Below are 12,202 nucleotides of genomic sequence, written 5' to 3' on the forward strand. Positions count from 1 at the left end.
CAAAATGTAGACCTCTAGGTTCTCACTCCACCTATATCACCAGTAGCCTGGGGCACTGCAGTCTGATCTCACCTCACTCTCCAAAGCTGATGCTTTCTCCAGTTCTCAGCTTCTGCATTTGTGTGCTATGTCCATGCTCATTGCTGTACATCTGCGCCTTCCACACAGATCCACAGTGTCTCTCCTCCTTCCACAGAATCTCCACTGCAGTTTTCCCTCCAACTCACCCCTGAGAATGCACTTTCTCTACTTTTTTTATTATTTTCATCTTCCCTGTAGTAGTCTGCTCTTTCCCTATTTTGCCACCTTGGAATCCCTGCCAAAGTAATTTTGATTTGAGGTGTATAATTGTTTAGCTGTTTGTCATGACTATTTTTTGAAATGAAATATAAAACTTAAAAAATTAAATTCTTGCAAATAGATTTTGGTAAATGTTCTTTCAGTATGAGAAAAAGTGAGAACATGATATGTAGTTGTTGGAGAACAGAATAAAACATATAATAAAGCTCTTTCTGTAAGAAAATAGATGTTGATCAAGATATGCTACATAAGATTAAGAATGGAAAAGTGATTCATGACATGGATATCATATAATTGCTTCTACAAATCAAATTTGAAAATCAGTTCTCCGAGTTATTAACACTACTCCAGCGTGTATTCAGTGTTTTAGACTAAAATGCTAATGTTGTGTGTTTAATAACTATGGGTATTCAAAAAACTTTCCTTCAGTGCATATGTATCCAATTAGAAAAAACTTATGTATCTAATTAGAAAAAATTTTCCAGCATCGTTTATTTGATAAAGTTGGCAACCCTAATTGCTTTGGTGCCATGAAATTTTAAAAAACATATTTTAGATGTGAATTTTGATACTAGAGGTCCGGTGGACAGTGCTGCTGATCTAGGCCACCTTTGCCTAATCTTGCCTGATCTTGTGCAACATATCAGTCTGCTATTATAGGATGGCCTCATGTTTTTATGTTTTTCATCATTGAGTGGGTATTTGGAACACATGTTAAGTTACTTCTTGGTGTTACTTCATCTCATACATGAATGCCTGGGTTTACATCCTGACTCTGCTTCAGATTTCTGCTGTTGTACACTCTGGGATGCAGCAAGTGATAATTCAAGTGATTGGGTGCTTGCTCCTTTCATGAGATACACTGATTGAGTTCCTCTGATTGTGACTTTGATCCAACTTAGCATTTGTTGTGAACATTTGGAGAAATGAACTAGAGGATGGAATATTTCTCTGTATCTGCCTGTGCCTTTCAAGCAAATACAAATTTAAAACAAATGAATTCATGTTTGTTTGATATTTGTGTAGTTGAGACAATTTTATCATGCTGCCCACTGTGAGGCATGAGAACAAATGGAAAAATACTTCAGATTGGAAATTATCACATGTTTATTAGCATTTTATTGAATTCATAACAGGTTCTATGTTTAATGGAACCATTAGTTCAGGTGATAAAAACTTACTTACCTAAAGTCATATCAACACATCTATTCATTAAACTCAAAAGACTCATAGGTTATTGTGCATCCCCTATCTACTAAAATATAGCTTTTCTTATTTTTTTATGATCTTTGAACCATTACTTGTCAAGATCATGCACCATAATTGCTAGGATTTAGCTCCTGTTGATGGTTACCTAAGCTGTATCTGAGTTTCCCAGCAATCCTTCTGATTCTTGTCTTTCCTCATTTACAACTTTGAGTGGGGACACAGAATCTTAAGACATTGCCACCTTAATGCTCACAGTTTCCCCCATGAGTATGCAGTTGTCCCTCAAACTGTCCTAGTATCCTAGATGGTTTTCAGGGTGACCACAGTTTGTCTCAGGTAGGAAGTTGCACTGCTCTTCCAGTCAGCTAAACAACTGTAGTTCACCTTCTAGCTTCCCACAAAACACCTCACAGCAGGATTTACAATTACCAAGAACATACTGAAGGTTTCAGGATAAGTAGGAACATAACACAGGTACGCACCCATGCACAAACATCAGGGAAAACAACCTAAAGCTTCCCCATAAGCCTACATCAAGTTAGAAGACACCTCCATCTTATATTGTAATGATTCCATCATCCTACACCAGGAAAACACCAGGCTTTGGAAACCTGCATAATTTGACTCTAGTCTCAGGTTGGAAGAAGAGTTACATGTTTGTTTGTTTCTTAAGCACAGTTTCAAAGCCTGCTCTGAAATTCTTGTTCTCTGGATCATATTTCTCCCAAAATGGTGACTCCCCTTGGGCCCTTCCTTAAGAGACTTAACCTGACCCCTTGAGACTCAGGGACCCACTGGACCCCTTCTGACCACTGGCCATGATTAAGAAATAGATTCCTTTAACCCTGTGACACACCCTCTATAATGGTGCTGGAAAAGGCTGGCTATATCAGACACAGGGTGAGATCCTCAGAATGACCCTCCCCTCTTGCAGAAGAGGCCTCAGCCCTGCATAAACCACAAAAACCTCATATCCAGCTCCATCCCAGCCAGTCACCCTGGGTCACTCACCGGGTCAGTCAGCTCTAATCTAATGTTCACCAGGATGAGCACTGTGATGGCAGCCAGAAGGAGGGTCCCAACCTTGTGGAGACCTGTCTTATCTCAAGGCAGGTGTTTCTATTCTCACAACTAGGATGAGATGCAGACAGAGGGCTCGCTCACTGCAGGACCCCCAACCGTCTATGACTAGGCAGAGGCTCACATCCTTCTCCTCCCTAGGCCCCACCTGCTTCCCTCCTTTGCAGTGCTGCAACCAACAGGGGGATCAGGTGAATGATCAGAGGCACACAGAGTCTTGGGGAAGCAGGGCGGTCTGTCTGTTCTGAGGGATCCCAAGGCCCTGTGTCCACAAGCACAGCACAAGGTTGGGTCCTTCCTCCTTCATGCAGTATCCAGGTCTGTAACTGCTCATCCTTGGCTATGGTGTCTACTCACTCCTTTGCCTACCATATTCAGGGCTCACAGCTGCTAAAAGCTGCAAGACAAAAATCTGTACATAAAGCAGTACTGGATGACTACAGGGAACTATTCCTCATAGAGGAATAGTTGTCCATTTCATCAAAAGAAGATTTAGATCCACAGACAGGTGTACGGCACCTGGAATCCAGTTCCCAGAAAGGTGACTAATTTAAAGGACAGAGACAAAGGGAGTATCAGAATCCTTGTCCAACTCCCTTGGCACACAAGAAGACCGCTCCTCACACAAATTGGGCCACATTTTCCATCGTGAAGGGCCATCCCCACTCCATTACAGGTCATGAAGCCTATGAGTCTGGTGCACCCACAGCACTGAGATCAGTGCTGACTGCAGTGCCTCCCTAAGGACTCATGTACCTCCACAGGCCCATATAAAGGGGAAATTTGCACCCATCCCAGGAGTCAGAAACAACTGTATTCATACTCAGCATACAATGGGCACCACTGAGAGTACAGCAAATAACACCTTCCACAGCAACCAGGAGAAATCAGGGCCACCCACCTTGGATTGACTGTCCCAATTCATCAGGAAATGAAGAAGGCGGGTCATAGTCACAGGGGTCCTGAAATTATCCTTCTGTGCCGAATTAACTTCCTGAACTAAAAAACAAACCCCAAGTCAGTAAATCATCCACAAACCAGTCTCCTCTAACTGCAGGAGAGCATAGAGGAAGGGGCACTGGACAACAGTGACATCATGGAACCGGCCCTGTCACAATGGTGCACTCCACAGATACTAGGGCCAGGGTCAGTCTCCTCAACCCACTGAATAAGCAAAAACTCTGTCTCTCTGCTTCTGTCTCTCTGTAAATCTGCCTTTCAAACAAAAAATAAATCTTTAAAAAAGAAAAGAAATGATGTTTGAAGAGTTAGATTTGTTCACTCTGATTTGAATGTTATGCAATGTATGTTTCAAAATAGCACATGGTATCCCATAAATAAAAATATAATTTTATTTTTATTCATAAATATTATACTTTTTATCTCAGTTAAAAAATTAAAATATATAATTTTTAGAAACTGGAAAATAACCCCATATTAAGCACAACCAAATTCATAGAGAACACAACAGAATATAAATAAAATGTCAACCTGCTTACAATAGAAAAATTAAAAGTTGAAACATAAGGACACATTAATATCAGAATTTAAGTGTTATCTTTTTCTCAAAAGATTTTAGGATCATGATAAGAGAATATTTGGAAAAATATAAAATAAATTCAATGTATTAGGGAAAACCTCAAGAAGGAAGGTGATCATGCAAAATTCAATGAAATTTGTTTTAGGAACAAATTAAATGAAGTAAAACTATTTACAAAAGCATTAAAAATATAAAATACTTGGGGACAAATAACAAATGTTATGTAATACCTCATACCATGAAAAATAAAATATTACTGGTTGTATATAAAGAAGATCCAAGAAGTGGAAAGTTATAATACATACCTTGAAGATAAAACTCAGTGTTGGGGTGGTCATTGCCATGCGGTGGGTTAAGTTGCCATTTGGGGTGCTAATGTCCCATATCAGACTACTTGAGATCAAATCCCACCTCCACATCTGATACAGATCTTTACTAATGTGTCTAAGGGGCAAAGATAACACACTGAATGCTTGGGGTCCTGCCACCCACGTGGGAGAGCTAGACAGATTTGTGTGTGTGTGTGTGTGTGTGTGTGTGTTGGCTTTACACAGCTGTATTTCAAATATTTGGAAAGCAAAACTGCAGATAGAAGATTTATCTCTATATTCTCCTCTGTATTTCACCCTGACATTAAAAAAAATAAAGAAAATTCAATAATTTGAGGCATTAATTCCTCCAAATTTATTTTAAAATATAAAAAAATGCCATCATAATTCCAACAACTCTGTATATGTGTCTCTCTGTGTGTGTGTCCTTTGCTCCGGTCACCACCATTTGCCAAGGCTGGAGGAATGCTTTCAGGAACATATCCGCTTTGTGAACTCTACTGCCATGATGGCATTTTGTTCCCTCCCATCCTTGGAAGGGACCAGGCAGAGACCTCACTCTCCAAGTACAGGAAAAATAGATCAAATGAGGGGGGAACTGCAGGAAGCAGCTACCCGTTTACACTATGCTCTAGCAGCTATCCTGATCGCAAGTGCGGCGGACATCAAGCAGGAGAGTGGGATGGAAAGCACGTCAGAAGGGCAGGAGGGGCACTGAGAAGTGGTGGGGGCGCGGCGGGGCTCACACCGCCCCCTCCACCCCAGCTCCAGCCCCTTTCCCTCTGGAGCCCCGGGACTCAGCGGCCGCCGCCACCAGGGCGAGCACAGAGCATGGGGCAGCGGTGGCGGCGATGAGCAGAGCGGTGCCCGATCCACTACAACTCCACTTGGAACTTCTGGGCCAGCACCATGCCATCGCCGCCGCCGCCGCCGCTGTCGCCACCGCCGCGGGCGCGCAGACCCCTTTGGCCTTCTCGCCTGACCATGGCGCGCGTGTGTGCACGAGGTGCTGCAGCAGTGGGGCAACCTGGACCACCTGGCCTGGTTCCTGTGGTCCCTGCCCCAGAGCGACCTGCTACAAGGCAACGAGAGTCTGCTGAAGGAGCGGGCGCTCCTGGCCTTCCACCAGGGCATCTACCCGGAGCTCTCCAGCATCCTGGAGAGCCAACGACCCGCTGCTGCAGCAGCTCTGGTACAAGGCGCGCTACACCGGACCGAGAGAGCCCGCGGCCGGCCGCTGGCCACCTTGGACAATTACCAGATGCACAGGAAATCCCCCTTGACCCACATCATCTGGGACTGGGAGGAGACGGTGTACTGCTTCAAGGAGAAGTCACGCAGTGCGCTCAGGACTCTACAAGCAGAATCCCTCGCCTCACCCGTGAAGAAGCAGACCTGGCCAAGATCACCAGCTTCTCCCTCACCCAGCTCAGCAACTGGTTCAAGAACTGCTGGCAGCGCGACCAGAACCCGTCAGAGACCCAGTCCAAAAGTGAGTCAGATGGCAATCCCAGCACCGAAGATGAGTCCAGCAAAGGACAGGAGGCTCTATCTCCTCACCCTCTCCTGGGTTCCTCCAATGGTGTCACCAACCTCAGCTTGTCCAGTCACATGGAGCCCAGGTACATGCAACAAATTGGAAATGCTAAGATATGGTTAAGCTCTTCTGGGTTTTGTTAACTGGAATCTGAGTACCTACAAGTACTTCACCTGTTTTCCTTACTGGTAACTCTTTCATCCAGGGACCCAGTGGAGTCATCCTAAATGGATTAAATGTGAGAAACACACAGACAGTGTCCTTGAACCCACCAAACATGTAAACCAGCATTGTAAGCAATGGTATCCACATGATGTACATCCTGGGGCCTACCTCCCAGGATGTGAAGGAATTCAAAGTGCTGCACAGTTCTGCAGCCAATTCAGCAGCCACCACCTCCTACAGCCCCAGTGCCCCCGTGTCATTCCCAGGCAGTGAAAAGAGAAGATATTCAAACAGTGACTTCCCTGGAGGGAAACTCTACGGTGACTTTCACTAGCCCAGTGCAAGTTAAACAGTATGGCATTGTCCAGATCCCCAATTCCAGAGCCAGTGGCCAGTTCCTGTCTCAGTGGCAGCTTCACCAGGTAATAGTTCCGTAAATTCAAGAACTTCAGACAGGAGCACATTCACCAGCAAGTCTGCTCCAGTGCAGCAAGGCAGGGTTTTCTTTCTTTCTTTTCTTCCGCACCCCCCACCACCACCACCACCACCACAGGCAGAGTTACACAGTGAGAGAGAGGAGAGGCAGAGAGAAAGGTCTTTTTTTTTTTCCGTTGGTTCACTCTCCAAATGGCCATGCTATGGCCAGCACTGCGCCGATCCAAAGCCAGGAGCCAGGTGCTTCCTCCTGGTATCCCATGCGAGTGCAGGGCCCAAGTACTTGGGCCATCCTCCACTGCCTTCCCGGGCCACATCAGAGAGCTGGACTGGAAGAGGAGCAACCAGGACAGAATCTGGCACCCCAACCGGGACTAGAACCCAGGGTGCTGGTGCCGCAGGCAGAGGATTAGCCTAGTGAGCCACGGCGCCAGCCGCAAAGTTTTCTTGAGCTCTCTCAGTCCCAGTGCAGTGGTATACACTGTTCCTAATTCTGGCCAGACTGTAGGATCTGTGAAGCAGGAAGGCTTGTAGAGGAGCCTGGTCTTTCCCCAGTTGATGCCCATCAAACAGAACGCCAGTAAATGCAAACCTGCCATTTGAAAATCTTTCGGGGCATGGCCTCCACCCTCTGGCCTCTCGTTGGTGAATGTGTCCCCAACTCACAGTTTTTCCCTGACTCCTTCTGCACTGCTAACTTCCACTGAGCTCAACCCTGACGTTGCTGATAACCAGCCAATGGCTGTACCTGTGGCAGGCAAATCTACAAGGACGGCTGTCAGCAGTGCTAACTATGCAGCTCTTCATAACTTCTCCCCATTACTGGTCAGGACCTGTTGTCCACGCCTCTGACTCAGACTTCCCTGGGGGAAATTGTTCCTACCTCCTACCAGGTGGGCCACGTCTCCATGGCAGTGCACCAGGATTTTGTAGAACACCATTTGGTTCTGCAATCAGTAGCTAACTTAAAAGAGAATTTCTTACCAGATTCTGAGAACAAAGCAATGAGCAGCCTAATGATGCTGGACACCAAATATGAACATGTCCTAGATGGCAAGAATGAGACTGTGTGTGAAGATCTAGAAACAGACAAAAAAAAAAAAAAAAAAAAAAGAGCTTGCCAAGCTCCAAACTGTCCAGCTGGATGAAGCTATGCAAGATTATAAACTTCCTGTGCCTCTCCCCTTCCTTTTTGGCATAGGGGCAGATGTTTTCCTGAAGCTTTGATGACACAAAGCATTTACCCTTTCAAAGGAAAGCACTACTTTTGCAAACAAATGCATTCAAGAGACTTTGGATCTGCATAAAGATCACACTTAAATATATTGAGTAGAACTGGGTTACTGTAGCCTTTTTATTCACATACAATGATCTCTTTTCAATAGATGGAGACAAAAGAATCAGATGAAATGTCTCAAGGCAAAGTGTACCCTTTAGAGGACAATATCATTCTAAAATGAACATGGAACTTGATAATTTTAAAATTAAAAATGTACACATGTAACATAGAAAACTAAATATAGCTGCAGACCATTAAAAACCATGCAATTATTTTGTTTACTTTTATTCCATGGGCATTGATAAGGTTAAGCATAAATGGTACTCCAAACTGTTCTAAGGGTGTCTTTTTAAAGTTCAGTAGCTTAATTATATATTTGTGTGTAGGTAGACAGAGACACACTTCTCTTTTTCAGCATTTTTGGTTTAGGTCTCTACACATTTCCAAATGCGATTGTTTATAGCTCAGTGTGGCTGAGCAACTTGGAGACCCCATGAGAAACTATGAAACAAACTTCAGCGTGAATGTAAATATATCACTTCTATACACAGACTTTAATTACAGTGAATTTTATTTCTATTGTATATGTTCCTCTTGCACTGCAGGTGCTATGAACTGAAACTTCATTCTAAATGTTTTTGAAACAGTTGTTATACAATGATATGTGACTCTGGCTTGCACTATACTTTCATGTCTTCTTTAAAAGTAAATATTTTGGGTTTCTGTAAAAAAAGAACAATAGAAGAAATATGTGTTTTAAACAGTAAATATGGTATATAAAATAACATCATGTGACATTTAAAAAGATTACAAAAGCATTTTTAGAATTGTAATCTATATATATATATGTCATTTGGATACAATAACAAAATGGAAATGAGTAACTTATTATTCTGTTGTTGGTTCTGAAACAGATATTGAAGTATAAACTCATTTATTTGATGTGTGGAATATCTCCGAAAGAGTGGAGACTGAAGTGATATCATGCACTGCCTTTAAGCGTGAATACATACATAATTGAACAGCAAGGAAGATTGTTTTTCACTATGTTTATATCTTACAAAGCTAAATAAAATGTTTAAATCATTAAATTTAGAGCATCTTATCAGCACCGTCACACTGCACTACCTGTCAACCTCTTAAATTCATCATCTCTGTATATAGGAAAATGACTTTTACTTAAAATTATGCACACTATAGGATAACCTTCATTTTTAATGTCTATTTTGATCTTCTGCTTTGTGTCATCTTGTCTATATTTTCAAATACACTTATTTTCCATCCATAGTCAGATGCTTTGGCCCTATGCTTTTAATGTTAATTTTCCATGTTGTACCTTCAAATGTATAATTATTTGATTATTGTTTTCAATTCATATTTGGCTTTTCAATTTTATTTTTAAATAGAGAACAGAGTGAATTTTGAACATTTTGCTATATTTTTTCATGTGTATCAACATGACTTATGTAAAATCTGTTAGCATATCTTGCTTAATAACTGTTACTGTAGTTCACAATTCATATCAAAAATATCTGTTGTGATGTATTCTCTTGAAAAATAAGATGAAATCATTGAGATGGTTTTGTTGGAATGCTCATTATAAATGAGAAAGCTTCAGCTGCAAAATGATTTTCCTTATTCCTGCCTGAAACACAGATAGTATATTAGTCATACAGCAGCTACTATGTTACCATGAGGTAAGAATATGGAGACTATAAGCCACATTGTCAGGATCATGTCAATGTTATACTCTCAGACTACTATATTAGTCCCAGATCATATAATTTAGGGGGCTTGTTACATAGAAAAATAAAATGACTTAGATAAGCCTATGACTTCAATTATCTATTATACTCAAGTTTATTCTTAACTGAATGGAAAGAGTACTTTTTATTATATTTAGTTATTTAATTATAATTATTCTAAATCACCCTCCTTATCTCTTACGCAGATTGTCCCTTATGGTAATTTAGTCTCCAAGAAATGATGCATTAAGTCCCTCTGGTGTTAAGGAAAAGATTTCCCAGTGGCTGTCCCTTCTCAGCTTCAACACAATCCTAACATTACTTCAGGAGTATAACTTTGAGAAAGATTTAACAAGTTATATAGATATTTTGCAGACTATAATACATTTTTAAAATCTAAAATGGTGCTTGTTGTTCCTCTTATCTGTTCTATTAAAAGCCACTATTGATTATAATTAATCTAAACCAAAAACAACAGTATTATTTTTACTTCAGTATGAATTCATTGTGTTTTTTTCTTTTTCTACAATAAACAAAAGTATAGAGAAAGCAATTTTGAACACATTGCTTACAATTTTCCCTTTAGATTAATAAACAGATGGCAGTCAGAAAGCAGGAGAAATTAAGAAAAGGTATTATAATTTCAATTAACACCTATGAAGGGGCATGCTAACACTTGCCTGTTAATTGCACATGTTCAATTCCTGCTAGTAAGGCTTGGCTCATTTTGTCATCACTTATTTTACCCACAAAATAATTGTTATCTTAGGGTAACTGCTGTAGCACATCAGGTTAAGCTGACCCTTAGATGCACCCATCAATCCACCTTCCTGATGACGCACTTGTGAAGAAGCAGATAATAGGCTCAGCTCCATGGGTTCCTGACACAGACATAGGAAACCTGGGTGGAGTTTCTACTTCCTGGCTTTGACCTGTCCCAGCTGAAGCTACTGAGGGCACTTGGGGAGTGGAACTGGAAACAAGTTTCATGCTCATTCTCGTTCTCATTCTCATTCACTTCTCTCTCTCTCTCTCTCTCTCTCTCTCTCTCTCTTTCTCTCCCCCGTATCTACCATTCTGCCCTTCTAAAAAATAAATACATTTTTTAAATTTATTTTATTTGAAGGTGGAGTTACAGAGAGGCAGAGGCAGAGAGAGAAAAAGTCCTCCATCTGCTGATTCACTCCTCAAATGGCTTCAAAGGCTGGAGCTAGTCTGATCTGAAGCCAGCAGCAAGGAGTTTCTTCCAGGTCTCCCATGTGGGTGCAGGGGCCCAAAGACTTGGACAATCTTCCACTGCTTTCCCAGGCCATAGCAGAGAGCTGGATTGGAAGTGGAGCAGCCAGGACTAGAATCGGGGCCCATGTGGGATGTGGGCATTGCAGGACACCCACTATGCCACAGAGCAGGCCCCAGTGAATACATTTTTAAAAGAATACATTTTTATAAGGCGGCAGTGTAGTGGTGGTGGTGGCAGCCAGCTGCTGGGGTCTTGGGAGTCTGGCGCTGCACGTTGCTGCTGTGGGCTGGACCAACCACCATGCCACAGGTCTTTTGGGATAAATCATGGGATGCAGCTTCATTCTGATGTGGTAGACTATGCCAAGGAAAAGCTGGAGAACTTCATCAAAAATAGTAGTAGCTTTGATAAATTTGAGTTCTGTGAACCTGCATTTGTGGTTGCTAACTGACTCCAGAGATCGTCTGAAAGTCATCCTTATGATCAAATTTATTGTGGTGCTGGAGTCCAGAAAGACCGTGAAAACTACATGAACGTTTTACTGAACATGGGAGCATACCAGTCATGCTTATAGAAAATCAGTTAACACAGATTATGCTAACTGGAAAAGTCAGTGGGAAAGTAAAAATAGCCTTGCTGTTTCATTTGCTCCACTGGTGCACCCAAGTGAGAATGATTATGGCACGCTTGCCTCTGTGGGACTGCCTCCCTGACCTGTCAGGAGCCTGCAGACTTGTCCTGTATTTACATTCGCTGCACACTTAGAACTTGCATAAATGATGAGATGCAGGCCCAAGGGATTTCCCAAAAGGCTCCACCCAAAAGGAAAAGAGAGTGAAACAGAATTAATAGGCACATCCTTGTAGGTAATCGGCTTATTCCTCAACTTCTAGACAGTGAGGAGGATGAGAAAATGCAAGATCACAAAGAGGAGACAGACCAGAGTGAAGACATGGAGCCAGAAGAGCCTCCTCAGAATCCACTGAGGGAGAATCATGACGCTGCCCCTCGCTGAGTCTGTAAAAGCTCACTTGACATATTTTAGGAACAAATTACAGAGTGATGAGAAAGAATGACTACTGATAATTCCTGTAGCCTTGAACCTGTAGAGTTTGTTAGGAGTTAAAAGAATTATTTCTTTCACCAGAGTGAATTATAGTAGGGTAAAAAGTATAACTTGTTCCTCTCAGTAACAAAAATGATGTAGTCAGTCATTAAAAAGAATCTCTTTTATAAAATCTATTTTTTTAAATCTTGCAAAAATGCCATTTTATCTGACTGATTTGAAAGTGGAATGCCACCATAGTCAAGACCTTGTGACCTATAAATCCCTTTTTGACTCC

The 12,202-nt window shown here is 41.9% G+C and overlaps 2 pseudogenes; both read left to right on the forward strand.

Moving 5' to 3' along the window:
- The first annotated feature begins 5,107 nt into the window (after positions 1-5,107).
- Positions 5,108-7,822, forward strand: LOC127485224 (homeobox protein SIX4 pseudogene; annotated as a pseudogene).
- A 1,744-nt stretch (positions 7,823-9,566) lies between these two features.
- On the forward strand, positions 9,567-11,935 carry LOC100343933 (protein-L-isoaspartate O-methyltransferase domain-containing protein 1 pseudogene; annotated as a pseudogene).
- Positions 11,936-12,202: the final 267 nt, after the last annotated feature.

This window comes from Oryctolagus cuniculus, chromosome 8 (assembly GCF_964237555.1).
Source record: "Oryctolagus cuniculus chromosome 8, mOryCun1.1, whole genome shotgun sequence".
In the NCBI taxonomy this organism is placed as follows: Eukaryota; Metazoa; Chordata; class Mammalia; order Lagomorpha; family Leporidae; genus Oryctolagus; species Oryctolagus cuniculus.